At 46.4% G+C, this 27,714-nt stretch overlaps 1 protein-coding gene across 1 annotated transcript in view; it reads right to left on the bottom strand.

Annotated features, from left to right (window-relative positions):
- LOC144178688 (uncharacterized) overlaps positions 1-27,714 on the bottom strand; it is a 286,853-nt gene that overhangs the window by 75,505 nt on the left and 183,634 nt on the right. The window contains exon 3 of the mRNA XM_077706708.1: positions 361-475. The gene's annotated coding sequence lies outside the window, so the exon portion shown is untranslated. The remainder of the gene's footprint in view (positions 1-360; positions 476-27,714) is intronic.

The following is a 27,714-nucleotide window of genomic DNA, read 5'->3' as shown; positions in this document are numbered from 1 at the left end:
TGCAATTTTTCGCGGCAGCTATCGAATGTTTATGTTGCTGCTACAGAAAGGAATCCCACTGACAGCGGAAATAATGCGCATGTGACGTCACATAAACACTCAAGCAACGCGCGTTCTTTGAAGAACGCTTCAAGGGTAAAAAAATATTTCGTGATAGTTCCCAAGTTAGGTTCGTGAGTTCGCAGAAAAGTGATATTTGACTCGGGCATTTTGTGGGCGTTGAATCTAAGAGCTGCTCGGGCTTATCAAATGCACTCTAAAAGTCGTTGAGACGCTGAAAAAGCTAAAAGAAAGTATTTAACGGCCCTTGTCACGTGCACTGCATCTATGCAACAGGCACATTGGAAGTAAAAATATTACCTGGTTTGGCCTGGCTTTGCTTTATTTACTGGATTGGCTCGATAGAGCTCGTGCCGACCCTCCTCGCGCTCCAAAGGACCTCCTTCCTCTGTCCTGGTGCGTTGTGGCTTACCAACTGAAAAGAAAAAGAAATCTGGGTCAATTACACTTCGGATTGAATTTTTGAGTAATGAGAATGTCATAGGGTGAACTGAAGGGCTTGTTGGTACATCATAACGTTTGAAAACAGCGCGGAAGACGGGACGGAGCAAGTAATAGACGACACAAGCGCTGACGAACAACTGAGCGATTTAATTCGCAAGAAAATATATACATGAAAAACAAGGGGAAGAGAAGGAAAAAATACGAAATAAAATTTTGGCAGAAAAAGGTGATAGCTACTGATTAGTAAGTATGACAACGACAATCTTTCGCCGCGTGACGATTTGAAGACAACTAGTCACGTAGGTACGCGATTTCCTTATCCAACAGTGCCACGGATGGTTCGCTGATACAGTCGCTCCCTTTCCTCTTGATTTGGAAGGCCTCGAAGATCTCCCTCTCCCTCCGCCCGCGGTAAGAGGTGAGTGTGGCGCATTCAGTGAACCGAGGGGCGGACCCCTCGGTTCACTGAATGCGCCACACTCACCTCTTACCGCGGGCGGAGGGAGAGGGAGATCTTCGAGGCCTTCCAAATCAAGAGGAAAGGGAGCGACTGTATCAGCGAACCATCCGTGGCACTGTTGGATAAGGAAATCGCGTACCTACGTGACTAGTTGTCTTCAAATCGTCACGCGGCGAAAGATTGTCGTTGTCATACTTACTAATCAGTAGCTATCACCTTTTTCTGCCAAAATTTTATTTCGTATTTTTTCCTTCTCTTCCCCTTGTTTTTCATGTATATATTTTCTTGCGAATTAAATCGCTCAGTTGTTCGTCAGCGCTTGTGTCGTCTATTACTTGCTCCGTCCCGTCTTCCGCGCTGTTTTCAAACGTTGAGAATGTCATAACTATGCTTCGATGGTTTCCTCCCGAAAAGGGACCCATCGGAAACTTGCGCAGCTGCGTAAGACTCCCACAGCCTGCTATGCTTTTTTTAATGCTTTTTTTCCCCCTAGTTAATCAGACACCGTGGTAGGTACATGGGGCACCAATGATGAAAGCTTGAATGGAGGGCCTTCGTGACAACTTTCATCATCATCATTAGGTTATCTACGCCCACTGAAGGGCAAAGGCCTCTCCCATGGTTCTCCGATTATACCTGTCCTGTGATAACTGCAACCAATGTATCCCCGCAAACTTCTTGATCTCATCTGCCCATACAACTTTCTGCCGCCCCCTGCCATGCTTGCCTTCTCTAGGGATTGACTCTGTTACCCTTAATGGCCAACCGTTATCTTGCCTTAGCATTACATGCCTTGCCCACACCCATTTCTTCTTAATTTCTACTAATGTGTCCTAAACACGCGTTTGTTCCGTGACCCACTCCGCCCTCTTCTTGTCCCTTAATGTTACACCGATCATCTTCCGTTCCAATGCTGGGTGAGTCGTCCTCAATTTCCCTTGAACCCTTTTAGTGAGCCTCCAAGTTTCTGCCCCGTAGGTGACACATTTATTGCTTTGGAAACTTTCATTTGAAATGGGAAGGTTGACTCCTTGTCAAGCCGAACTAAAAGGTTCGATCGTCCGGACGAAGGGGATTTCCTCTCCTTTCAAAGCTGTCACCAATTAATAGACCGGGACATACGCTTTTACCCGTCCATCTCGCCAGTCGATTAAGTTTAGACATTTGCATGCGTTGGGAGGAAATTGGAGCAGACTTTTATTAAGTGAGTTGTGCATTTTCCCGCATGTTCAGAGATTTAAACTTGAACGATTGGTGGTTGGAGATGTAGAAGCACAACACAAAAGTATAGATTACCCCTTGTGATAAAATTGTGCACCGAATTCTGGCGCCCTTCTTCGCACCCTCTCACACGTTGCAGGTTATTACCAGTACTGAAGATTCTTATTCGGCATTCAAATGTTTATCCCGGCAGATAGCACCAATAATAAAATGTATTGGTATAGAATTTAGCATCGACAACTACGTATGGTAATGCCTCCTAACAAAGCAACACGAAAAAACAAGTGTCCAACATTCAAAGAAGTAATGTCTTCACAAGAGAACACAAATTAGTCAGATGTACGACCACGCCAACTATTACAACAAAAGTGGTAGTCTTCATCAGGAACAATATTCCACAGTACTGCTCCTATCCGCTCTTCTGTGCACCAGAACAACAGCAAACACGAGAAATAAGCGTCACGACACTGCAAGAATTAAGTCCTTTCCAACAATTTACGTGATAATATTTTTTTTCCTTTAGAAAGCACCGAAAACCGAACTTCTTAAGGACACATATTCAGTTGTCATTCGCTTTTGCTTCTTTTGCTGTAAAAGGCAACTTTGTTTTATGCCACGTTAAGACGAAGCCACACGGCAAGGGTCCTTTTAAAATTATCCCGCTAATGAAAAATATAGACGCGGGTAAAGTGTGGAATCAAATAAGAAAGCCTACTACAATGACGAGAACGCCCGGTGGTGGATCCGTCGATAAGGCGTTCGATCCAGTCACCGGCAGCTGTTTCAGATCCGGGCGAAAGATAACGCTGGTGTGTAGGAGACTTCCACGCCTCTTAAAGATGCCCAGGTGGACTCTGCAGCCTTCCACTATGGCATGCTGTATAGCCTATGTGCTGCTTCGGCCCGTCAGTGTCTAAGTTTTGATGGAATCACCAGCAAAACTGCCCCTAGAGCCCTAGCACCCAGCGGAGAGGGCAGTGGCGGCGCGCGAAGAGCATCCATTTTTCTATTTCGCTCTTAACCGAAGACTCTCCTTCTGTGAAGCAGCCTTTAAAAATGGAGAGGCATTGAAAGGTGTACTCCTGACAGAAAGGTGACAGAACTCCTGAGACAAACATGGAGGGGTGCTTTTCATGCAAATGTCAAGTGGAATGAGAAAAAACTACGGCACTCACAACTCATCTCTAAAACTGTTGTCATTTGATATTATTTGTTTTTTAGTTATTTTAAATGCTGAACGGCGCCGTGGGTGACTTATCGCATGTATGTCCGGTATACATTATAAATACGCCGGCGGGAGTGGGCCGCCTTTTTTATCGGAGTTGATGTCGCTTTTTCACGCGTAGAGAGAGAGAGAGAGAGAGAGAGAGAGAGAGAGAGAGAGAGAGAGAGAGAGAGAGAGAGAGAGAGAGAGAGAGAGAGAGAGAGAGAGAGAGAGAGAGAGAGAGACTTCAATATTCACAGCAGGTTCAAGGGGTCGGGGTGACCGCAGGCTCCAGCCTGGCGGCGACTAGCGTAGCCCTGTCCACGAGGGAGAGTTGTGTCCCTAGTTCAGAGCTACCCAGCGCCCCCTCCCACTGCTCGTCGGAGGAAAATAGAGGGAAAATACGAAACGCGAGTGTGAAATCTTCGATGGACGTGCATGACTGCGACAACTCTGCAATGCGTGTGTATGCACGCATGCATGCATGTGTGTGTGTGTGTGTGTGTGTGTGTGTGTGTGTGTGTGTGTGTGTGTGTGTGTGTGTGTGTGTGTGTGTGTGTGTGTGTGTGTGTGTGTGTGTGTGTGTGTGTGTGTGTGTGTGTGTGTGTGTGTGTGTGTGTGTGTGTGTGTGTCTGTGTGTGTGTGTGTGTGAGTGAGTGAGTGAGTGAGTGAGTGAGTGAGTGAGTGAGTGAGTGAGTGAGTGAGTGAGTGAGTGAGTGAGTGAGGGGGGGCGGATGCGTGGGGATGTGGGCATGCGGATGTGGGTGTGCGCCCACGCCTCGAAACGACCAAAATCATTTACCCATGCGCCAAAGATTATACCCCAAGCATAACTAAACGCCATGATTATATCTCAGCTAATTCTTGCACTTGCGGTTCGTTCATCGACGCTGTCCCTTACTTTTGGCCGGGATCAACTAGTAGACGCCTTAGAAGCAGCAATGAGTGCGTATCATTTCCTTTAGAGGAAATAAGGCTGACGCACACTGACGCCAAACAGACCTCAACGCCAAAAAAAAAAAGGCACATTTCTCAATTGAGAAAAAACACGTACCTACAGAGGGACACAATGCGGAGAAGGGTGCTCCTTACAAAACGGATGTTTTAAAAGACGGGTCGAGCCATTTAAGGAATGGCTACAGTATTGGAAGGAACAGAATGCCATCGACCTTTTTTGGGGAGAGGAGATTCAGCATTTGTTTAGAAACCATGTTATCCCTGGCCAACCAGCGTTATACCTTTTTTCGTATCAGGCGTGAGCGTGCAGCACTTTGAGGCACTTTGTTTTTTGTGCGTCACATTGTTCCGTGATCGCGCAGCAAGGCGTCACTTGAGATGAGGCATTCGTCAAGATCGAGGTTCTAGGCGCCCCTTCAGCATTGCGGAGGCAATGTCTTTCCCGCGCCGCGCACCTCTCGGCACTTTACAATTCAATTTCCGCCTTGTCGAACAAGGCACAGCTTGCAGCGGCACTCCACGGCTGGATTCTGGCGCTCATCAATCTTCTCGAACTTGGAGCATTCGCTCGTTCTCCTTTTGTTGTTTCCCTCCCCCCCCCCCTTCTCCAAATGCGTCGGTCGTGTCCGTATTTCTCGGCCAAATTCACCAAGGTTAGCGCACGCATTTTCCTAAAAAAAATATTTTCAGGAAAACTCGTTCGGCCGTTCTCTGAGGAGAAAATCCTGGGCCACTGGCCTTCACTGTCATCTAAGCACAAGGCGACAAAAGCGCTCCTGTGCTCCCTAAAAACACCGAACTTGCACAGAAGACCGTATCACTAAAGTCTACTCTCTATGAAGTCAATGAACTCTATCGTCTATAGTGTCGTAACGCTGGTCACACCTCTTTACGCTTTGTCCTTCCCTACCCTTTCTTTTCCTGTTTGTCTTTTTTTCCCATTGTTCCCCTTCCCCACGTGTCGGTAGCAAACTAGGCCGCAGCCTGATTGGCATTCCTGCCTTTCCTTTACCTTCATTCATTCCTTATTTTTTGACCTGTGACATCCCAATTCTTTAACATGGAAGGGAATTAACAACCTGGTTTTCTAAATATTTTGTACGGTGCCTAATTTAAATGCTGCAACTTTGACATACGAGGACCTTCTCCCGCAAACGTCAAAACTTTCATTGCGCACCGATTCCGATTGCAATTCCAATTCCTTTCCGTGTTCCCCGCCCCCCCCCAAAGAAAACAATAAAAAAGTGGGGAACAACACCCACACTATGGCAGGTTCGAAACTTTCGAAACGTCGAACTTTCATTACGCACCAGTAAACATTATAAGAAAATCATCCCCGGTGGCTCAGTGGCTAAGGCGTTGTGCTGGTGAGCACGAGTATGCGGGTTCGATTCCCGGTCGGGGGCGCCGCTTTTCTGATGGAGGGGAAAGGCAAAAAACGCCCGTACGCGTGTTCGAGGTTTCGGTGACGTTAAGGATCCCCAGGTGGTCAAAATTAATCCGGAGCCCTCCACTACAGCGTGCCTCATCGCCCGCGTTGCGTCGGCGCGTTAAACCCTGCAATCAATCAATCAATCAATCAATCAATCAATCAATCAATCAATCAATCAATCAATCAATCAATCAATCAATCAATCAATCAATCAATCAATCAATCAATCAATCAATCAATCAATCAGAACATTATCGGAGAGAACGCATAAAAGGATGAAACTTTCTCTGTTCCTAGCCTCCTTTTCGCCTAAAGCAAAACAAATGGATGAATGAATGTAAGCCCTTGCTCGTGCCTTTCATCAGTCGTTAACTTGGTGTCATTCGTGCAAGTTCCTAGAAAAATGTATTTGTAAATGTTTTCCTAGCCGCCATTATAAAGAAGAAATGTAGATATTGCGTTCCTCAGTCCCGAATACCTTGGTGCTTGCTGGCGGGATGAAGCCTCTCCACCAGCCTCCTAGGGTCGTGCCGGTCGCCAGTTCCACCTACTGCCGTTGAGTGTGTTGGGAAGCGGGGAAAAGTGGCCTCTAAGGGCATACAACTGTTATTTGAAAGAGTGCGCCTAGCAGTGGTAGGAGTAATAACTGTATTTTGCCCAAAAAGTTGTGGTGATTTCACCACTGAGCTGTTCACTCAGTCATGTAGACAGCGCGCCTCCCGATATTTTGGGAGCTCGGTGTCTTCAGGCAAGTGGGCGAGCGCTTCTTGCACGAGAGGAGCTGGGCTAGAGATATGGCAGCCTCCCACTCTGGTAACGATGATATGTTATGAAGGATGGGGTGATTTCTTCTACGTCCAGTAATACCGGCATCACGCCGAACAGTGCGCCTAATTGTGGGCAGTGTTGACATGTGGCAATGTATTGTGTGCAAAGCACGGCGTGGAGGAGGGTTGTGTGAGAATATGTGTTTGTCTGCGATTTTAGGCGGGTGGTAACTTCGTGTCGAGAGAGTGTGGCTGTATTAGTGGGAATTTTCAGCGGGATAGTCGGTAGTGGTCGAGAATATCTGTATAGGTGAGGAGGAAATCAGTGGGTGTGGATGAGAGAAAAAATGAGGTGTCGTGGGTCAAGGGGCGAACTTCGCGGTGTGCGGGATCTGCGGCCTCGGAATGTGCCGCTTCGCTGCCCCCGGGCCCGTACAGAAATACCAAAAGCATTTTAAGAACGCAGGCATTTTTTACGCGCATAGGAAGAGAGGCGAGGCAGATGTTAGTTAAAACGTTAGTCTACCTTCTAAAGCAGTGCACGAGATACGTGGCCACGGGAAACAACAAGGTGCCGCCATTAGGCCTGACAAGATTTATGAAAGGCTCAACTACCGTAGCCACGTAATATGCAATCAGTCTCCGCGCACGACAGGCTCAAAATGTTCCGCCTCCTCTTCAAGGTCCGTCACGTAGTTTTAACACTGCACGTTCATTACCCTACTTTGAGAAAATCTGCTTCCGTTTCGTGGTATTCTCAGTAAATCGCGCATAGTGCGTTACCGTGTCGGCCTCGAGCGATCGTCAGCCACTCTAGCGCGTAATTGTTTTAGTACTGAGTCGGCGTTTAGTATACGTGGGGCCACATTATTTACGAAACTCGCTTTCAGAGTCTTACAGGAAACATTTTGTGATTTCGTGGATGTTTTTTTTTTCTTTAACAGAGGGAGGGAAGAACAGAGCGAGTTTATGCAGCTGTTTGAAGAGAGAAAGAAAGAGAGAGAGAGGTATCGAGGAAGGGAGAGGTGGACGGAGAGTGTCTGTTTAATTTCAGACTGGTGCAAGACAGCCAAAAAGACAGAAAGGCAAAGAGACAGCGATTCCGTGGGGAGAAGGCAATTCACTAAGCCCCTCATCTACCCCCTCCTTCCCACCCCCCGTTTTTTTTTTTTTTTTTTTCTGTCACGGAACGGACTCAACCTGAGAGTACCCATACTGGCACCGTTTACTCCGACTTCAGCTTCGTTTACGTTGTCGCTCTTTCCTCGGTACGTGTTAATGAGCTCGGCACGCGACTTCGCTTTCGTTATCTTTACTCTCTTCTTTTCTTTCGGCAACAAATGAACTGAGCTCCCTTCGAAACTGCCCGGATGGAGCAATCTCTTCACTTAGCAGGGGGAAAAGGTTAAAGACACAACAAACAGCCTGCGTTTCAGGCCCTCTTTCCGCGTCTGGAAGGTCCGATCGTTGAATTCAAAAGGCCAGGCAAAGAGAAACGGGAGTTTGGTACGGCACGCTTTTTCCCTCTCTAGAGCCCGTTCATTCCTGTCTTCCGAGCACACACAAGAGGCAGCACTTGTGTACGGTTCGCAGTTGACACTGATTTAGTGCTTTTCTATCGCTCACTGCTTCGCTGCGATCGCTCTGTGACTCAGTAACGGAGAACAGATGTTATTTCCTCTTTGGAACGAATTGTTCAGAACGCGGAATGCAATAACTACGATAAAAGCCGCCTCTTCAATAAGAAATATGCTAACGACATAGCCGCGATTCGTAAAAACAACTTGGATAACAGACGAACTCTTTAACAATTTAGCTGTTGACTCTACAACCAATACGTCACTTCAGAAGGTGCGTTGAACGAAAAAAAAAAAAAGGTACGTGTTTACGTACAAAATTTTTCTGGAGCCAGGAATCCATCACTTTCTGCGATAAAAGATAAAATCCTCCTCCTGAAGAATTTTACAGTAAACCTTGGAAGAAATTGTTTTATTCGAAATTTTGCTTTCATTGTAGTGTTTCATGCTCTCCACAGCACTGAACTGAGAGCAAATCGGATCCGCTTTTGACGACGCAGTCTCCTGTTCTGACGGCTTTGTTATAGCAATGCTTTGCTTGCATACTACGGGGCACATGCGTTGGATGCATAAGGGATTTGTGTAGCAGCCAAACTCGTCAACAGGCTTTTGGAAATAGTCGCTTTGCCACCGCGAAACGTGGATCGAGAAAGTTAACGGCGGCGGGGGGACTTCGAAACAAACGGTCAAATGTTTCGCCAGAGCCACTCATTCCATGCGTTAGGGCATAAAGAAAAGAACGCTAAATACCTTACGCTATCACATTTCTTTTTATTGTTCGATTTAAGAGCCATCGTATTGGTCACTCTACCCAATTTATTCACTGCTACAAGTGTGGTTCTCCTTTGTATATCGGCCAATTACTTGTGTGCATTGGGTAATCGTTTTGAATTGCCGTCCAGCCTTGCGAGGGCTGAATACGACGTCGGATAGCAGTAGTTATCTTGAGTGCGAGTTGGACGTAATGCAATTACATCAAACCTCTCTTGAGTTGGTGCCTGATAATTCTGACATTTCGTGTATTAGCGTATGCGACGAGGGTACCAAAAAAATCTTCCAAACTGCGAACAACTGTTGGGATAACATTTTCTGAATATTATGGCCGGACAGACGTATTTGACCTCAAATAGAAACTTCAGCTACCCGCTTGGCAGGATAGCTCCAGAAGGTATACACCTCTCCATGGATATAGACCCAAACAGCAATTCTCGGCCCTCACAAGGTTTGACCAAGAGAACTGGGAGTGCGCTACACCGACTACGTCTTGCTGTTGCCTACATCGGAAGCTTCTTGCTTCAGCTGTGCGATCAGACTCGCATTGTGCCCGGTGCTCTTTATACAGTAGAACATGAATCCCGCATCATGCTCCTATCAGGAGCTCGCTAAAGAAGCGGCGACAGCACTGAGAGGACTTCTACGCGGGTGACGTGAGCGCATCACGAAGCTTTCGTTGCGTGTGGCGCTAGGGCCAGAAACTTTTGTGACTCCTTTCATGGCCTTAGGAGAGTCAGGGCTTTGTACTTATGACGGTGTTTTTCCTATGAGTATACATTAAGATACGGGCTTACATCGCCTTTTATAGCGTCGTGTTGTGTTTCGTGGCGTCCTATTATCGGTGTTGCAGCATCTTTCACGATGCCGTGATGTATATATATATGTTTAAGGGTTACACCCCATCCCCCTTGTCGCTGTATTTTATCTCGTTTTCACGTCAGCGATCCGCGCTGATAGTAATGCTGACCTCTTAAGTTTAATAAAAGCTCTGCCTCTCAATTTATTTCTTAATTTTTAAATGGGAATATCTGAGCGCATTACTCACATCTTGCGCAGCTCTTTTTAGTGCACGGTGCTTGAACCCCTTTTAAATAGGAATTACACTGCACCAGGTATAAACTTGACAAACCAAGTCGACATAAATTTGAGATACATGCGCATACTTGGTAATCCTCGCATTTCGTAAGCCGACCGCCGATGAAATGATGTACCAACAAACAACAACCTAGCCAACCAACGCCGCCTAATTTGTTAATTAAATATCACGAAATATGCCGTTTTGCTCAGATCGGTCGCATCCGGTTGGTCTTGCCAACGCAACACCTGTGCGCGCAAATAATGTCTTTGGATCGAAAAAACAAAAAAAAAATCTTTCAAGCTTTTCCACCCGATCGATGTAATTCGCTAACAAACGCACACCTACTCATCCTTGGGCAACAAATGGGCACGTTGTCGCCTTATGCCACCGGCATATGTCAAGGAAACCACCCACATTGGGCGCCAATTTAGGCGTGCCTGAATATTATAGCCAAAGTTCGGCTTCTATCCGTGGGGCTTTCCATCATGACGATGTCGCAAGAGAAATCCTGTTCAAGGCGCCGAGAATTGCATGTTTGAAGGCGAGCTAAAATATATCATTTCCTTCAAGTGTCCTGGCGTGTTCATGCGGAGCTCAGCTTGTACGAACTTCAGATTCTTATTGTGTGGTGCCGGTGAACGCAAGAATACGCTACACGACTAGTTGATTTCAGCCCGGTGCGCACGTAGAGAAAACGGTGTTTGTGTTTACAATGAAATAATGCAGCGTTGAAAGCGCCTCTGAACAAAGCAGAATCGCCTAAATATGTTTGGTTTTTAGACGTCTGTACGTTCACGTTACAAAAACAAATATGGAGAGAGAGAGAGAGGGGGGGGGGGGCGAAGGGAGAACACTTTAATGCTTTATACGTGTTCAGGGAGTTCACCGGGTATTAAGCGTTCTGACGAGAGATCCGCATATTAACCCAACCGTTAACGAGTACTTCACGCGCTTCATAATTTCTGTGAACGATTTTTTCTGCGTTAATTTTAAATGTTTACCTCATCCGGTAGTTGGTCACTGCAGCTGGGCGCTTAGATGCTTTCGCACTAAGGCTCATAGGAAGTGCCATGAATCCACTCGAGTACCGGACGTTTACTGTAAACTTTCATACATCTTCTGTTCGTGTTTTTATTTTTCTCAACTGACTTCCTCAACGGAAAAAGGCGTAACTGTGAGAAAAGCCACCGGACAATCATGCGTTCGGTCAGGGAGTGTTACAAAAGGCATTCACATTCGACTGACGTTAAATTGCCAAGTATTTTCACGAGCTTTCTCCCGCGAACCCATGCCAATTGTCATGTGCAGCCACCACGAGCTGTCGCGATCCCACTGCATTTTCGCATGCTGGGATTGTTTAATTCGCTACTGAGACAATTGGGATGCTCTAAGTAAATCTTTGTCATCGTGCCGTATTCTGACACGTCATCGTAGACGTGGAGACGTCGTAGTCGCACCTGAAGCTGTCCTTCATAAAAATCGGTAGGGGCGAGATTGGGCCCACAACATGTCCACCCCTACCCACCCCCCACCCCTGCCCTCCTTCCCCGCGTCCCGTGTGTTGGTTTAACCGTAAGGCGTGAAAAATGTATAAATGGTGCGTATACGAATGCATTTTAATTTGCGAGTGCGATTGACTCGAACGTTTCTGAGGTCTTTGTTTCCTACGCACCAAGAAAGGGTACTTTTCTTAGGCCGCGAAAGCTTTAAATTGGCCCTGTAATACCATTTAATGACGTTGCCTGTGCTCTTCCCTAGCTTGCGCTTTAATGCAGTGGAAACACAGCCCACGAGGAAAAGATTTCTACGTTTGACTACATTATGGATGTGACTTCCGGCGACCTTGTGTTGTCGTTGCGTGTTAATTTTTAGCACAGAAATAGGCGAACAAAATGCCAGAAGTTTGATTTCGAGAAATGGTGCTGTACGTGTCCTGTTTGCGATCTATTTACCGATACGTGTTGGCACCGAGCATTTTAGCCTTTAACTTTTACGTTCATAGTACTCTATCGGAGGTCGGGAAACATCGCGAGATATTTTATTCGTTATTACGTTGATGCAAAAACCCTAGACGCATGTTCCAAAGGAAACCATTGAGCTGACTAATGTATTGTTTGCGTTTTCTCCACCCTTGTAGGGGGCCCAACACCACCTTCCCCATTTTTATTCGTGTATACGATAATACTGTACATTTTAGCTCGATTTTAAGGTCAAGCGTTAATTGGTACGGACTTTAAACCTTAAATGAGATTCAAAACTCCAATCTCGGGTAACAGTCAAAGCTTCACGCACCAAAAGTACAGCTCAAATGTGTCAGGGGCTGCATTGTAGAAATATCATAAAGTTATTTTGGTCAATTAGTGTTGTTTAACGGACGTCATAATCTGGCACACATGGTTGGAAGTTTTACCGAGAGCCTGTCAACAACGCAGCCTCAGTGGGCACTTCCTGTGACTCTGTCGCTGTCTTCGATGTGCACGGGGAAAAAAAAAAACGAAGTGTGCTCTTCCCACGACACTTTTTCTCAACTACTCAGTGAATGACATGGCATTGTTAAACTCTGCTATACTGTCATTGGGTAAAGGACAAATGTTTACCCCATTATTATTGTATTTACCTTCATCAAAACACCTTTAGGTCAAAACGACTAAATTTTACTGCATTGCCCCGCAATAGTAAACACAGACAACGAAAAGGTGAAGGGTCTCTAAAATTGTGGCAAATGGGGGTTCAACAATATGAACGTGCTTTCTTTTATATAGTCTGTTCAAGTGGTTTTCTACTACAGGTAGCCTGTCGATACTCGCAAGTTACGTGAAAGTGTTCAATCTGTACTTTTGAAGCACCAATAAAAATGAAGTTGCACTTCTTACACCATCGGCCAGTAAACAGTTCCTGTCCGAAACCAAACGAAAGCCCATAAGCGTGCCTAAATGTATGAAGAATACTGTTTGGTAGGAGGTTAAGCCGGAACTAATCGTCGGAAGAGCGTAGAAGGCGTCAGAAAACTACGGCTTATCGTGAACAAAACTTCGATCCGTAAGCCACGCCTTACTCTAAAATATGCTCCACTCCATGACGGGACTACAAGGTCTACCAAAACAAAGAAAAACTAAGCGTAACACAGATTCACGAGCGAAACAAGGCTTTGCGCACCGCGTGTCAGCCCCACACTCGTTGTAAGAGCTGTGAACGCTAAGCCTATATATCCCACTCCAAGACTGCTTGTTTGCTTTCCCTCCTCTCTGCAGGTGTAGCATTGTTTTACATCTTAAAGCCATTCTTTTTATCACTGAGCCCTCTATGACCTCCCTCACAGAGAAGTGGGTTGAACATTGAAAAAAACTTCTACGGAACAAGACATTACGCGACGGCTCAAGTAAATCCTACTTACTCCCCATAACGCTTGTTGACAGAGGATATTTAGCTCGTGGCTACAAATAGGCTTAAAAGTCTCCTCTTCATTTTTCCCTTTTCCTCTCACACGTACAACTTCTATTTGAAGGAGCGCCAAGTTTGTACCACGCGTTGTTTGTCCGCCCCAAGGCGGATTTAGCTGAATGCTCTACACGCGCCTCCCAGACATTTTCTCCTGCCCTCCTGTGCTTACGTCTGTTTGCGGAGGAAGCGATGCATGCTAGTACACCAAGCGGTAAAGGCACACTGCAAACAACTTTTCTTCCGGTTTTCACAATGCCAGGCCTGGTCGTGTATTCATGCTTGTTCTACGCGTGTTCAAACGAGCAGGGTTTACTACTTTAATCCCTTTCCTCGAGAACGGCTACTGTGTTTCGCTTCAGGGGGCCTAAAATAGATCCCGCTCTATAAACCCGGTGCTTCAGAGGGAACGACAAGAAATATCACAGCCACTAAAAGGTTTTTGTTAGAAATAGGGGAGTTTGTGTGAGAAATTGTGCTAAAATAGAGCAAGCCGCACTTTTAACCTGGTGCTCCTGAGGGAACGACGAGAAATTTTAAAGTTACCAGAGGGTTCGTTCTAGGAATGTCTTCACTGGCTTGTGGTGCTGGGAATGCAGAAGTGGCGAAATTTTTACACGAAAGTGTTTCAGGCCGGGGTACAGAAACCTCACTGACGTCATATCCGTCACGCAAATTACATCACCAGTAAAGTTCCAAATTGGCGCGACTGCGCTAGCATTCGAGCCACGATCAGTCTAGCCGCAACGGGAGGTGTGAAACGCTCTGCCAACTGAGCCATGACGTCATTCCCGGATAGCTGTAAGAACGCGCCTTATGTCCTTCCTCTAAATTTTTCATTCAGATGGTGCTGCCGTCTAGTAGAGGTGAAGCGAAGTAGTGCGTCATGACGCTAATGAGCGCCGATAGTTGGCGCCTCGATAGGGCAGCGCATAGCAACGGAAGCCGTGTTTACCTGTCCACCGCCTATGTGTAACGGTGTAACGCCGTTCAGCTTGTGGAAGGCCGCCACAGCGTTCCACAAGCTGAGCTCGCCGCAACGCAAGCGTCTGACTTACAGGCCACGGAGCAGGACCAATGCTGTGGCGCCTTTTAGATGCGGCGCATCTCTTGCTCTGAGGCATGTCCCTCCTGCGTCGTCGGCGTCCGTCCGCACGCCACCTGCGCATGCGCAACTCTCCTCCGTTCGTCTCTCCCACAGCTGTGCGCAACACTCTCACTCCAGCGCATTAGCATAACGACAGCTGGCGCGCTTGGTTGGCGCGCGCTTCGCTGCGTTAACGCTGCGTTAACAGCTTCTCCGGTGCGCATGTGCGCGCATGCGCGACTCTCTCCCGTGGTCTCCTCTCCTTCAAGCGCTGTGAATATAAAGCGGGTATCGCTCCGCGGCGGTTCAGTCAGCGCTCGCTCTCGTTCTTCTCCAACATCGACGATGAAACTCGACCACTGCTGCGGCAACCGCTCACTGTGCACTTTACTGACCATAAAGTCATCATTCTTAAATGTAATAAAGAGCTGGGTGGTGGTCGCTAAAACACGTGTACTCTCTCATTTCGCGTATGCATGAGCCGCATCAGACCAAGGTTCCCTCACGGGGAGATGGGGGCAATTTTTTGTCGCAGCAAGACGTCGTTCGCCAAGCACACCCACAAGACTGCTGCCGACCCGTATATCATGCTCCTTTCGCTGTAGCGGACCGTGACTTCAACAAACTATTCGCTGACAACCCGTTCGGTTTTGTCCGCACGGTTTGCGAGAGCCTGGGATTTTAATCGGATTTGCACACTGCTCCAGCGCCTGCAATCCAGTGCCTAATGTTGATGCGTCTAACGGTGCCATACCGACAAAATATAAATAGCGATGTGCGAGTTCACATCGATGCACAATAAGCATTCCAATGCTTTTGACAAGGCACATTTCACTTTCGTGTTTTACTGATTCCAATGAAAGAACGATCAACCACATTTTTTCGTCCTCCCCCCCAACATGCATGCTATCTCTTTTGAAAGCGACATGGATGTAATTCTGACTTACCCGACCTTTTTATTGCAATAATACTGTAAACGATGGAATTCGTAACAACGAGAAACAATAAAACTTTTGATAAAGCCGTATCGAGCTTTAGGTAGTGCATTGTAGCCCACAAGATTTTTTTCACCTGCATACAAGGTCCGTAGGAGATCTATCCCGCCCCAGAAATCCAGAAGCCTTTATATGAGGACAGATGCTTTCTGTCTGTCTGCTATTTTCCAGCTGCCCGTCGAACTTCAGCCCTTTCGTTTCAAGACTGTAACCCTAATGAGCAGGTCATATTCTCTGCACAGTTCGGGGCGTTAGCGCAGAACGATCAGATTTGGGAGTTATGATGAACTTATTCTTAGACGTTAGTGTTAACTAATTATTAAGGAAATTCGAAGGTAAAAAAAAATATTTTGTTATTTGTACGCCGCGCAGCCAGCGTAATGCGCACCAGTTCTTTTGTTTAACGCACAGGTAGCGCGTATCGCGTAAATTTAAAGGATACCTAACCGAGTGCTATCAGCTACGACCTGCAAGAGTGGCGATTTATCATTAAGGATAAAAGATTGGCTCCAATTTCAATGTACCACCCACTTACTATACGCGAATGAATTGAGACATAGCAGCTATTTCGCCCATCGTTGCTGCTTAATATTGATACACAGTAGACTCCGGCTAATACTAACTCAGTAAAGACGAACTCTATGGTTAAGGCGAACAGCACTTTTACTCTTTTGTAACGTACACAATGCAAAAAACCTCCGCTTCAGACAAATTTCCAATAATACGTACAAATAATAACGGTCCCTTTGAGTTCGTCTTACCGAAAGTCTACTGTATCTTTTTTTATTGAGAGGAGGGGGCTTTCCCGTTAGAGGAAAGCCTGCGGAATATATATATATATATATATATATATATATATATATATATATATGCATACGTGAAAGTGAAACGCGATAGAAAAGAAACACCACCGACGTGTTTTTCGAACTGTTCTTTGTTCTCTGCAGCATGTCTTGTTGTTGTCACTCTCGATGTCTGTTTTCGTCGGCGCAACTACCCCGGTACATACGTGAGCACCCTCTCGCACAGAACTTTCGTCTAGGCTCAACAAACACAATCTGGCTTCCGCCCAGAGTCAAGCTCCATTCCTCAGAACGCCACCGTGCACTGCTCCCCAAATCAATCGTTTCACGGCGGGCGCGCCAGACAAGTGCAGAAAGTGAGCAGCGAAAAAAAAAAAAAAGAAGAAGCCGTATTCGCAACGTTGGAGGCTGCAGCTACGGTGTAAAGTACGTCGTACAAAGAACGAGCCAGTGTTTGGGGGTTTGGGAGCGTGCGTCAGGCTGGAACGATGCCTGCGGTAGGCGTGTACGCTGGGGAATTCCTACGGCGATGAGAGACGCGTCTGTTTCTTCAAATTTCGCTTTGTTTGCATTTGTTTTTTCAGTAGCTCTCTTCAGTTTCCTATTTCCCCTTCACTGTGCGCATTTTCCGGATCGAGCGCGAGTAGGGAGAGTATTGTAGCTGTTTCCGTTACACAGCACGGCTGACGTTGATATCGTGTTCTTGTCTGTTATTGTGTTATGATGAAATTGTTAGAACAAAGTGAGCTTTATTTGCAGCTTTTTTTTTCCAGCCTCTACGCTTGTAGTCTCCTTGCCCGTTGCCCTTACAGTGCACCGAAGTCGAGATCGGCACCATACATGTAAGTATGACTTCCCCATGCGTGACTTCCCCATCTGAGCTTGGGGTAATGCAATTGGCATCGTTTTATATTTAGGGACCGTTTGTCTTGACAGAACTCTTTTGGTTAACGTGCCATTGGCGGAGGGCCTTGTTTTAGGACTTCATGTGGCGCATAAAAACAGACAAGGACAGAAGCAGGCGAAGAGCACAAGCCTCCTCCTTGTCCTACTTTTTGCACTATACGACGTCGTGGATTATCGTTACCAGCTAGCCCAAACTCAAACTCTACTAAGCTTGCATGAACGCGTATCCTGCGGCGGGGAAGGGCAACATTGTATTAAAATTTTGTTTCGCTGTATACGAAGAACGTAGAACTTGTCTTGAGTGCACAAGTGTCAATAGAAAATTCGGAGGGTGCTTAGAACTTCATAGAAGTGTGAAGGCGAAAAAGCCTAGTTGGGACTTCTATTGATTACCCGTAGAACTTTCTAACTTTCTGTTGACCTTCGCGGTCACGCCCATCAACACTTGGCCAGCCCCCTGGACAGCCCGAAGCTCGCTCTGCTCGCGAGCCATCGCCTTTTCATGGCGTACACTGCGGCACCATTCCTCAGACACTTCCTCCAACCTTCCTCTTGCACTGCTGCTCCTTTTTAGTGGCGAAGCCTCTTAGGAGCTGGTGCTGTTGGCGTCTCCTGTAATCGTCGTCATCTTAATCGTCGTCTCATGCAGTCATGGTACTAAAACACCCCGAAACCCGTTTACGCCTCGGGCTAGAATGCAACGCGTACAAAAAAAAACAAAAAAAAAAACACCGGGACACTTGTTTACGCCTCGCGCTGGAGCGCTCCGTAACGTGTACTAAAAAAAAAACACTCGTTTGCGTCTCGCGCTAGAGAGCTTCGTGCTTCAAAGACAAGACACTTACAGCAAAGCTGTATACCTCCACCTCCGACGGTTTCACCTCCATTCGCAAAAACACCAAGGCGCCAAGAAGTCCCTGATACAGTGCATGCTTCGTCCCTCACCCGGTTCCACGTTACTGAAAATGGCCCGGGATTTTTTATTTTGGTGCGCGATCCCGGGCTCACGCTCCCTGGCTCGCGCAACTTCAACTACAACGTGCGTGGTTAAATCATATGGATGTAAGCCCTTGGCCTTAATACCCATATAAAAGCTGTTTGCGTACGTCTCTGTAAGAAACGCATAATATTTTAGGATGCTTCACCAGCAGTGACAGTTTTGGTCCCGAAAAAAGCTCCCTGGTAACATTTCGTAATATGAGGCAGTAAATCACACGGATCTTGTCATTTTTTTTGTTGAAGATAATTTCGACTCATTTTAAATAAGATTCTATACATAGCACTGTACAGTAACCGTTAAATCCCAAGGAAAGAAGGAAGGAAGGAAAAGACAGTATAAGAAAGGGAGGGAGGTAAACCAGGGAACAGTCCGCTTGGCTACCCTACGCATGGGAAGTGGGAAAGGATAGATGATTTAAAGGGAAAGAAAAGGTATTTCAGAGACGGGGAATACAGCTTGAGGAGCAGGAAGAAAAATAGATAAATTAAAGGTAACAAAGGAAAACACCATGGGCCATAATAAAAGTTAAAACAGAACAGATAACCTATCCAAATTTCGTATGAAAAATGGTACACTGTGTTCCTACAATCGCTCAGACAAACATCTGTCCTTTAAAAAAGGAAGTGATTCTTTTGTGGCCTTTTGGAGTTGCGATGGGCAACATCTGCGACATAAAACAGTCTGCGCAGTTATTTGCTGGTTGTCATGCTTCCCGAGGGCGGTTGACAGGTGCAACCTCTGCGTTGTAAACCGGGCACAGTGACACAATAGGTGTAATAGTGAAAATGGATATTAGGAGAACTAGTAACTCTTACGAATGAGCGCACCGCTGTGCTTCAAGCTTCGTGCAACGCTCTGCTGCTCTGTGGCGGAGCCTCCACTACTTGCGCCTTTCGAGTGGGCTCCTCTGTGCCGCTGACTCATGCTTGCAGCCAGCGGATCCCAACAAGCCGCAATGCGCCTAGGAAAGGCCGGATCGCTGGCACCGCGCTGTGTGCGTGATTCAAACTTCGGCGTCGGCAAACGCGACGTATGACTACACGCCCAAAGGACGCTGGCATCATTGCGGAGACCTCCTATCTCCCCTCTCTTGGACTCAGCGTGCGCCACTACTACCGACCCCTCCCGAACTATGGAAGGAGCATTGTGTGTGTCTGTACCATGTCGCACTATGTGCAAAAAAAAAATAACCAGAGGGAACGCATGTTTGACCGTTAGCGCTTTGGGTATTTATTTATTTATTTAAACATACTGCCAATCCCTCACGGGATTCTCGCAGGAAGGGCATATACACAGTATATGTCAGTTTTTCAAGCACTGTGGGGTTACACAATCGGTGGACTGTAGTACACATTATACTCTCTTCATTGAATAAGTATTAACAAGGAACGCATGCATTTTTCATATGTAACATACCGTACATGCTTTGATAATACAGGTTACAACATTCCTCTGCGTACGGTATTACTGATTAATGCTCTTCATTACAAATCTTTTCAAAAATTCGTGATTTCGTGAAAAGATGATACACAAATGAGTTGATACACACATTCACTTGAGTGATAACAAGTAATAGTCACATCGCGTTAATTTTCATTTCTACCAGTCTTAAAAACTCTGTTAAACTCTTGGTACCAGTTATTGAGTTGCCTAGAGAATTCCATTCCCTTATTGCTAATGGAAAGAAAGCATACTTGAAACAGTCTACATTGAACCGGTATTCTGTTAGCCTTTGGGGATGTTTTAGTCTGGTTAGCCTTGTACGATCAACTGATATATACTTTGAGGCCTCTAGATTTAGGTGACCGTGAATTAGTTGAAACAAAAATTTTAATCTGGCTATCTTGATTCTATTATCCAGGGTGAATAGGCCAGCTTGTTTTAATAGCTGTGTCGGAGAGTCGCTCATTTTATGTCGGCTAAAGATAAACCTTACCGCTTTTCTTTGGACACCTTCCAACTTATTGATTAATTCTTTAGTATAAGGGGCCCAAACTATATTGGCGTATTCCAGTACGGACCGGACATACGTCGTGTAGGCCAATAGCTTTACGTGAGGTGGTGCCTGTCGCAGTCGTCGTCGGAGCATAAACAGGCGTTTCAATGCCGAAGAAGTGATGTTGTTAATGTGCGATTCCCATCTGTAATCGGTGGTTATTGTAACTCCTAGGTATTTATGCTCCGTTACACGGGCAAGGGGGTTATCGTTGATATTATAAAGAATGTCGGAAATGTTTCTTTTTCTGCTCACAGTCAGGAGCGAACACTTTTTGGGGTTGAGCAGCATTTGATTCTCCTTGCACCAATCGCATACCTTCGACAGGGCGTTTTGTAGAGCTACGCTATCTTCTGTTGTGCTAATTTCGCTGGTTAATAAGAGCCCACAAGCGCTGAAGTTCATTCACGTTGGAGCAGTGAATTAATGCTGTCACTCAGCGCGAGTCCTGTACTGTAACCTCGCCCGAAAGGGTATTGTTCTTGTCTTGCTTCGGCTCATGTCTCGCCATGCAGTAAACCAATTAAGTTTGCCTTCGCCGTCTTGTCGTCATCTTCAAGGCAGCAACATTTGCGGGCCGCTCACTTCACCATGCTACCACTCGCATGACGGAGGCGACGGAGCTCGGCTTGTGTACGGCTTCCCGTATGCAACATAACTTTATATGACGAGGTCATCGGGCTATGTGTATCGTTTGTTCCAGCGGCTAGCGTCACCGCGGTTAGAATGTTGCCTTCAAATTTTTCTCCCTAAAATAGCTCACCTTAAACATCAAAGTTTACGTTTTCAGCCTCGCCGAAAGAGCGCGTACGGGATCGACCGCAACCCTAACGCCTCCGTGTGCATCGCGCCCGAAATGGATTGAACTGGTCCCCATCCACTTATTTCTGCTGTCTTTCCTATTCTTCTTTTTAGTGTACTACCACCGCTGCTCGCCGCCTCCACATGTCGGCCCCTAAAGCACTTTAGTTCTCCGTTACGCTTTAACGCCAAGAGAAACCAAAATTTCGCTGGAAACCCGGCGACGCGATAAGACTGGCCGAGAGCTGGCCTTGGCAGGCCATCTTTAGGCGGCGAACTACAGCGAGGAGACAAGTGAGAATTGTTCACGCCGTTTTCTCGTTGTCGTCGAAGCGAAGCGGTGCGAGAATCGGTTCCTTCTTATCCTCGTCCACTGCCCCTAAGCGAGAAGCGTGGAAACGCAATCAATGGAGGCAAAGGAAAAGGAGCCGGATAAGGGGAAGCGAGCGACGTTCCGGCTGCCCCGCACCCTGTAAGACCCTGTTGATTGCTCGATCGAGGAACACCTGATTAGAGGGTATGGGAAGGCTGCTCCACCAGTTGTCCTGCATCCAACCGGGGCCTGTCCCGTCGCATGGACATCTGGATTGAGTTTCCCTTGCAGCGATGACCTTTTCGGGGGGTTGTGAATGGTGCCAGCACAGTCAGTATAGTGGGCTTAAAGCGTCTTTTTATACTATAGTTTGCGGTTCTCCCTGACACTGCTTCGCTCCTGTAGGTACCCTACGGTGAGCAGGCTACGGAAAGTCGGCCCTTCTGTCAAGTAAATTACAGTGCCTTCGTAATTCATTCGGATCTTCGTACGATATTCAAGCATACGGGCACGTAATCGTTAAAGGTACCCGCTGCGGTGGCTCAGTGGCTGAGGCGTTGCGCTGCTTAGCTCGAGGACGCGGGTTCGATTTCCGGCCGCGGTGGCCGTTTTTCTGATGGTGGCGGAAAGCGAAAACGCCCGCGTGTACGAGATTTCAGCGCACCTTAAAGATCCCCAAATGGTCAAAATTAATCCGGAGCCCTCCAGCCCTCCACTACGGCGCGCCTCATCACCTGCGTTGTGTCGGCGCGTTGAACCCTACAATCAATCAATCAATCAATCAATCAATCAATCAATCAATCAATCAATCAATCAATCAATCAATCAATCAATCAATCAATCAATCAATCAATCAATCAATCAATAATTTTTCAAGGGACTCTGCAGCACTTCCTATAAACGCTTCCGCTGTTTCCTTCGCGTTTGGAAGCACTGCGAAAGCTATATTTTTTACAATTTACAATAAAGCTTTTACAATACAATCCCTACTGCTTGTAACTCCTTTGGTAAACCATGCATCCTATTTCCAAGTTATTTTGGAGATCTTGCTCCCGCAGTTTGTTGCGTGCCATTGCTATATCTTCTGTGCAACTGTAGTTTAGATGAGTGTATGTTATAGTGTAAGCGGTGCTTGTACATGTTTCAATGCGCTGTACGCCTGTCAACGTGGGGGTCTTCGGCTCCGTCAGGCTGTGAGTGTAAGAGTGGCTGGCACGCTTTTTCAATGTGGTGTACACCTGCCAACGCGGGGTCCTGCGGCTGCGTCAAGCTGTTTTCCTCAGCTTTTTGTGCAGGCCTCCAGCATCATGCCCGCTGTGACGTCAATAAACTATTATATTCTTTTCTATTCTATAGTTATCGAAAGCACGGAGCACCACTGCGTGATTTACTCGTCGCTGCAGATACACCTTTCTATTCTGTTTTGCTTTAGTGGCTTTATTTTTAAGTGGCTATCGAATGCGTTCATTGCTGCGATGAAGGAAAGCCAGCCACTGTAATGACGTAATTCCAGCGGTCGAAGAATGCCAAGACCGGAAAGAGAAAAATCTTTTGAGCGAGTTTCAAAGTTATCTGATAGGCATAGAGCAGTAATTTTTGGCTGAGGTACTTTGTGACCCCCTGATGTAAGTACTGGAATTGTTAAGTGACTACGTTCTTGAAGCAATTAGGACTCCGAAAAAAGTTGAAAAAAGTGTTGCAGGGTTAAGCGCACGGAACTGATTCGAGCGCGTTGGGGTACTCAGAGGTAGCTAACAATTTGTAAAAAGAAAAATGGGATTTTTTTAAATACTAGAATTGAAAAAACTTCGATTTGTTGAGCCTGAATGTGTCCGGAAGAATCCCTTCTCGAAATCGCCGTCTCTATGCCTACCGGTTCTCGCCTCGCGATGGCTTTACTAAAACGAACTGTGACTCATTTCAACAGTGTATGGAGGGATTTCCGCATGTACTTAAATTCTGGTTAACACATTTGTAATGTTTTAAGCAGAGCAATTTGATAAATTTGTGGGCGTAACGATTTGCGAGGTATGTGTGAAAGTATTTCGCCTCTCGGCGCCCCCGTTAAGACAAAAATGTCTACTTTCGTTCGAATCTTTATACACGATTATTTCAGTTTTGATTGCGTTCAAATACCAATCTGGAATTATAAGGGGCCTAAAATATGCTGAAGAATTTCTGCAAACATGTTTATTCGTTTTTACAATGACGGTAATGAATAAAAAATATATATTCAAAATTTGTGTTGACATTTCTCATTTTGTATTTTACAGCATCTCCTGTCGTTTTCAACAGTCTTTTAATCAGTTTCAACAACGAATAAATTGTAATCGAGCGGTTGTATTCGGATAACATTTAGAATATGGCGGAAATGAATGTGCTTCGGAGGTCATATATTCATGGTTGGGTGGCTGAATCGAACTCATTCGTCATTATACCGCGGGTACCTGAAATTGAGACTACAGTGTGAAATGAAATTCATTGATAGGCGACCAAAAATAGCACAATAGGACATTCATGGCTACGCCGTTTTGGCATCTACGCAGGTTTTATTGAAAATGGAGAGAGAAAAAAAAAAAGAAATCAGCGGTAGAAGTTTCCTCAAAGATGTGGTCCATTGGCGTAGCCCAAAACCGACCGAACTGCGGTTAGACCAACAGCGACGCGGCAAAACTCGCAGTTTTCGGCGCACATGCACGCGCGGTGGGTTCGAAGGCTGCGTGGGTTCGCCGCGTGTTTAATAAGCTTGTTTCATGTCCTCATTAGGCGGGAACGAGGTGCACTTCGCGACTTCATTAGTTGCGAGCAATCGAAAGCTCGTCTTTCACTTGATTAATGCCGTCATTAGCGCTCCAGAACCGAATGCGCTCTATTCGTCTGTATGCGTTCTCACACCATAGCACGCAGCGCAACCGCGGATTGTTCATGGGGGCGCGTTAATTGAAATCTGTGTCTCCGGGTTTTATTTTTATTCAGCGTAGTGATACTCTGCCGAAATCACCTAAGCTGGTTCTTTTGATGACGGCATGATTAGAAACGGCGGGTCCGGCGGACGTATACACTCGGTGCCGCCATCAGCTTTACCGAATAAGGCTTCCCAAATTACCCGCCATGACCTCGCTTCTTTAAGCCTAATTCTGACGTTGTGATTAGTTTTGTAACCAGGAACGGGGTTTTGGAGGCAGTTTACGTGTCGATGTTTAACGGAATCAGTGAATTCAATCAATCAATCAATCAATCAATCAATCAATCAATCAATCAATCAATCAATCAATCAATCAATCAATCAATCAATCAATCAATCAATCAATCAATCAATCAATCAATCAATCAATCAATCCTTTATTGGAAGAAACCAAAATACATCGTGTGCTACAGGGACAGAGACTAAAGGCTAAATCGCCTGACGAGGACTCTGTCCCTCTGCAGTTCAACAACGTTGCGTGTACATTTTACGCAAAAGATATTGACAATTTGGGTATCTGTACACAGCAAAGTTTGCCACAAAAAAAAATCTAAAGCAACTTGCCTAGTAAAAGAACACCAAGAAAATAACTACATCCAAAATATATACGAGCAAGTTCACAACATAATATAAAGCAGTTGATACACTGATACCCCCCCCCCCCCCCCCCAAAATAATAATAATTAAAAAAAACGCTTACAACTGATCAAATTGTTACAACAATAGTACATGCATTTCTCATGAAACATGAAATATTATACACACGTGTATAATAGTTCGCTAAGTACGGTAACGCCATTCACAAAAATAAAGAAAGCAAGAAAACAAACCAGAAAATTTCAGCTACATTGCGTGAACAAAATTAGGATTAGGAACAAGATTAGAACACAATTAGAATACGCAGAAGTGAAATCATTGCCTCCATCAGAAATTTCCCATTTAAATAGCCTGTTTCATTTTCTTTCCGTCGACTTACGCGCAGAACATATTTTTAATTTATGCTCGCTCAGAAAAATAAAAACTAACAAGCTCTCCTATTTTGTGAACGTCCTGGAAAAGTTGTTGATTCCTCTACCATCTTAGTTCTGCATTTATCTGTCTCCAGGTGTATAAACTTGGGCAAGTGTGCAGTGTTTGTGCAAGTTTGATTGACTCGGCGAGCCTTCGTATGTTCGAAAGGTTCGCCGAAGGTCCCTTTTTTATCTCAGGTATGCATTGCTCACTGCGGATGCTAATTTCATGTTGAAGCCTAAATACGGCCAGCGCTCCGAATTCCGGAAAAAGTTCGCGCCACACCATTTCCGTGCTCCTCACTTTGCGAACTAATTAATAAGGCACTCCTCGCGCAGCAATTAATTCACGTCCGTCGTGCACCTCGCCTTTAACTTGAGACCCTTTCTTCCAGTTCTACATCACTGAGCTAACCCCGAAAAAGACATGCGCACGCATCCCCGCCGGCGCTTAACCACTCGCTTAGATGCTGGCTCCCTTACGGCCTTGGATAGCGAATGGTCCCTCATCTCCAAACTTTCAAGCGGAGCACCCTTTTCCACTAAGCCTCCCGCGGCGGTGGCGGCGTGAAGGGCTCGCGCACTTGAGCCATTTGAGATTCATGAAGCCAACTAACATCGCGTGCTTATGCTCGGGCAGACGTCCTCGCTAGAAGCGTAGCAGGACCGGCTAAGCCGGCACGCTCGGCTCATTACGCCGTTTCTGGAGCAGCAATGCCTCAGGCAACAGAGTTGCACTCGGCCGCCCTTCCCGTTTCCACTGTGTTTCCCTCATTCTCTCCCCCCTCTTCCCCCAGCCTTGTTCTGTTCCTCCTCCAACGACATGGGTCGAAAGCAGGGCCGTGGTTCATTCGTCATTTCCATTATGCCGGCGCGCCTAACGAGCGACACCTGGCGGATGACGCTCGAGATAAATGGTGCAACCTTTCCAGAGCCCCACCTGCCCAGGTTGCCGATGCTATCACAGGATTTGTGGTTCTCTCTTGGTTGGGCCGTGGCGACGCACTCTATCAGCGGTCCGTCGACTGCCGGATTTGCGGAGGCACTGATTTCTCTCCCCTTCTCTCTTTGTCAAAACTTCTCCAGCTCGGAAGCCAACTGTCCCCGCTGAAATCCTCACCCACCCTCGTGTACCCTTCCGGCTTCCTCGCTTTGCCAAGGGATGGCGAACAAAGCAGCCGCATAATATTTGAATTTGTGTCACCGCGTAGACGGGGAGCGTGCGTGCCTTCGAATAGCGCTCTGTCTGCGCTGGTGATAAGAATGAGCACCTCCATATTTTGTACACTGGTCACCAAGCTGCAGTGCAGTCTATACGCAACGCTCCTCATTGGACGTGAAAAGGACCTCCTACCCGAGGCGTGATCGAACGCTAATAAAAATACTCGTACAATAAATTAGACTTGCTAGCTTGATTTGTACATGCTGGGAAGATACAATTTATGTATTGGCAAGCCCGAATTGTGCATTTTGCCGTTGTTTCGGCTGTTCTTAACGTTGACCAGATACTGTTCGTAGCAGTTGGTTCGCAAAGCCGCTGCCATGTAACGTGCTGAACGCTCTGTAGGCCTCACCAATAAAGAAAACCAAATTAAATATTCCAAGCTTGACATCCCAGACTCCGACGGGCCGCTAGCCCACTGCTGCATTGCATGACGGGACGAAAACTTCTTAGCGCGAACTCCCTGAATGGCCTATTAGGCGCAAAGTCGGTGTCTGAGCCGCGAAACGGCTCTCAAAATGACCAACAGCGCACAAAGAAAAAGACGCAAGAAATTGGGTCGAAAAGAAAATACATTTTCTCTCTGGATGGGAACGGTATCCAAGCCTCCGGATTGAGAGTTAAAGGTACGCTGAAGGCAAATCGCAAGTTGGGCTCAGACGAAAGTTCCAACTGACCGGGAGCCCTGTCAGCGTTTATGCGGCGGCAAAATATGCTTTAATTGCTGAGAAATTACCAATTTGAAAAATAAACATTTATTTCATCGCCCCATTTCATGACGTTTCGCGGGACGAAAACGGTTGCCGGAAGCGAGTGGGACAGCGATGCGGGCCTAGCAGGATAACTAAAACCTACCGAGCGAACCATCGCGGTCGCAGGAGCCACTAGTGGGTCGCGCACTCTCGGCGCATACGACAAAACAACTTGCCCGCCTGCATTTCCGTTACCTGCCACTCTCTGTGCGTCAATCTTGGTGCCGCGTAGAACGTGAGATGTTGGTTAAACAATGTGAACGTGCCGCGTGGCCTTTTGCTTTACTTACAAAACGTCCAGCGGACAGCGCAACCGTTGCGCGAACGACGACAGGGGCGCTCTTTTGATTTGCATTCTCGTTATGGATAGTCGGGCTTTAGTCGCTTCAATGCACTCGACATAACAGCGTCGCGCCATAGGTTAGTTTAACTTGTAACAGCGCGCAACGCTA

This window comes from Haemaphysalis longicornis, unplaced genomic scaffold (assembly GCF_048455015.1).
Source record: "Haemaphysalis longicornis isolate Haplotype H1 unplaced genomic scaffold, Haemaphysalis longicornis Haplotype H1 scaffold_4, whole genome shotgun sequence".
Lineage (NCBI taxonomy): Eukaryota > Metazoa > Arthropoda > Arachnida > Ixodida > Ixodidae > Haemaphysalis > Haemaphysalis longicornis.
The sequence above is the reverse complement of the archived record's forward strand: the minus strand, read 5'-3'. Positions and strand labels throughout refer to the sequence as shown.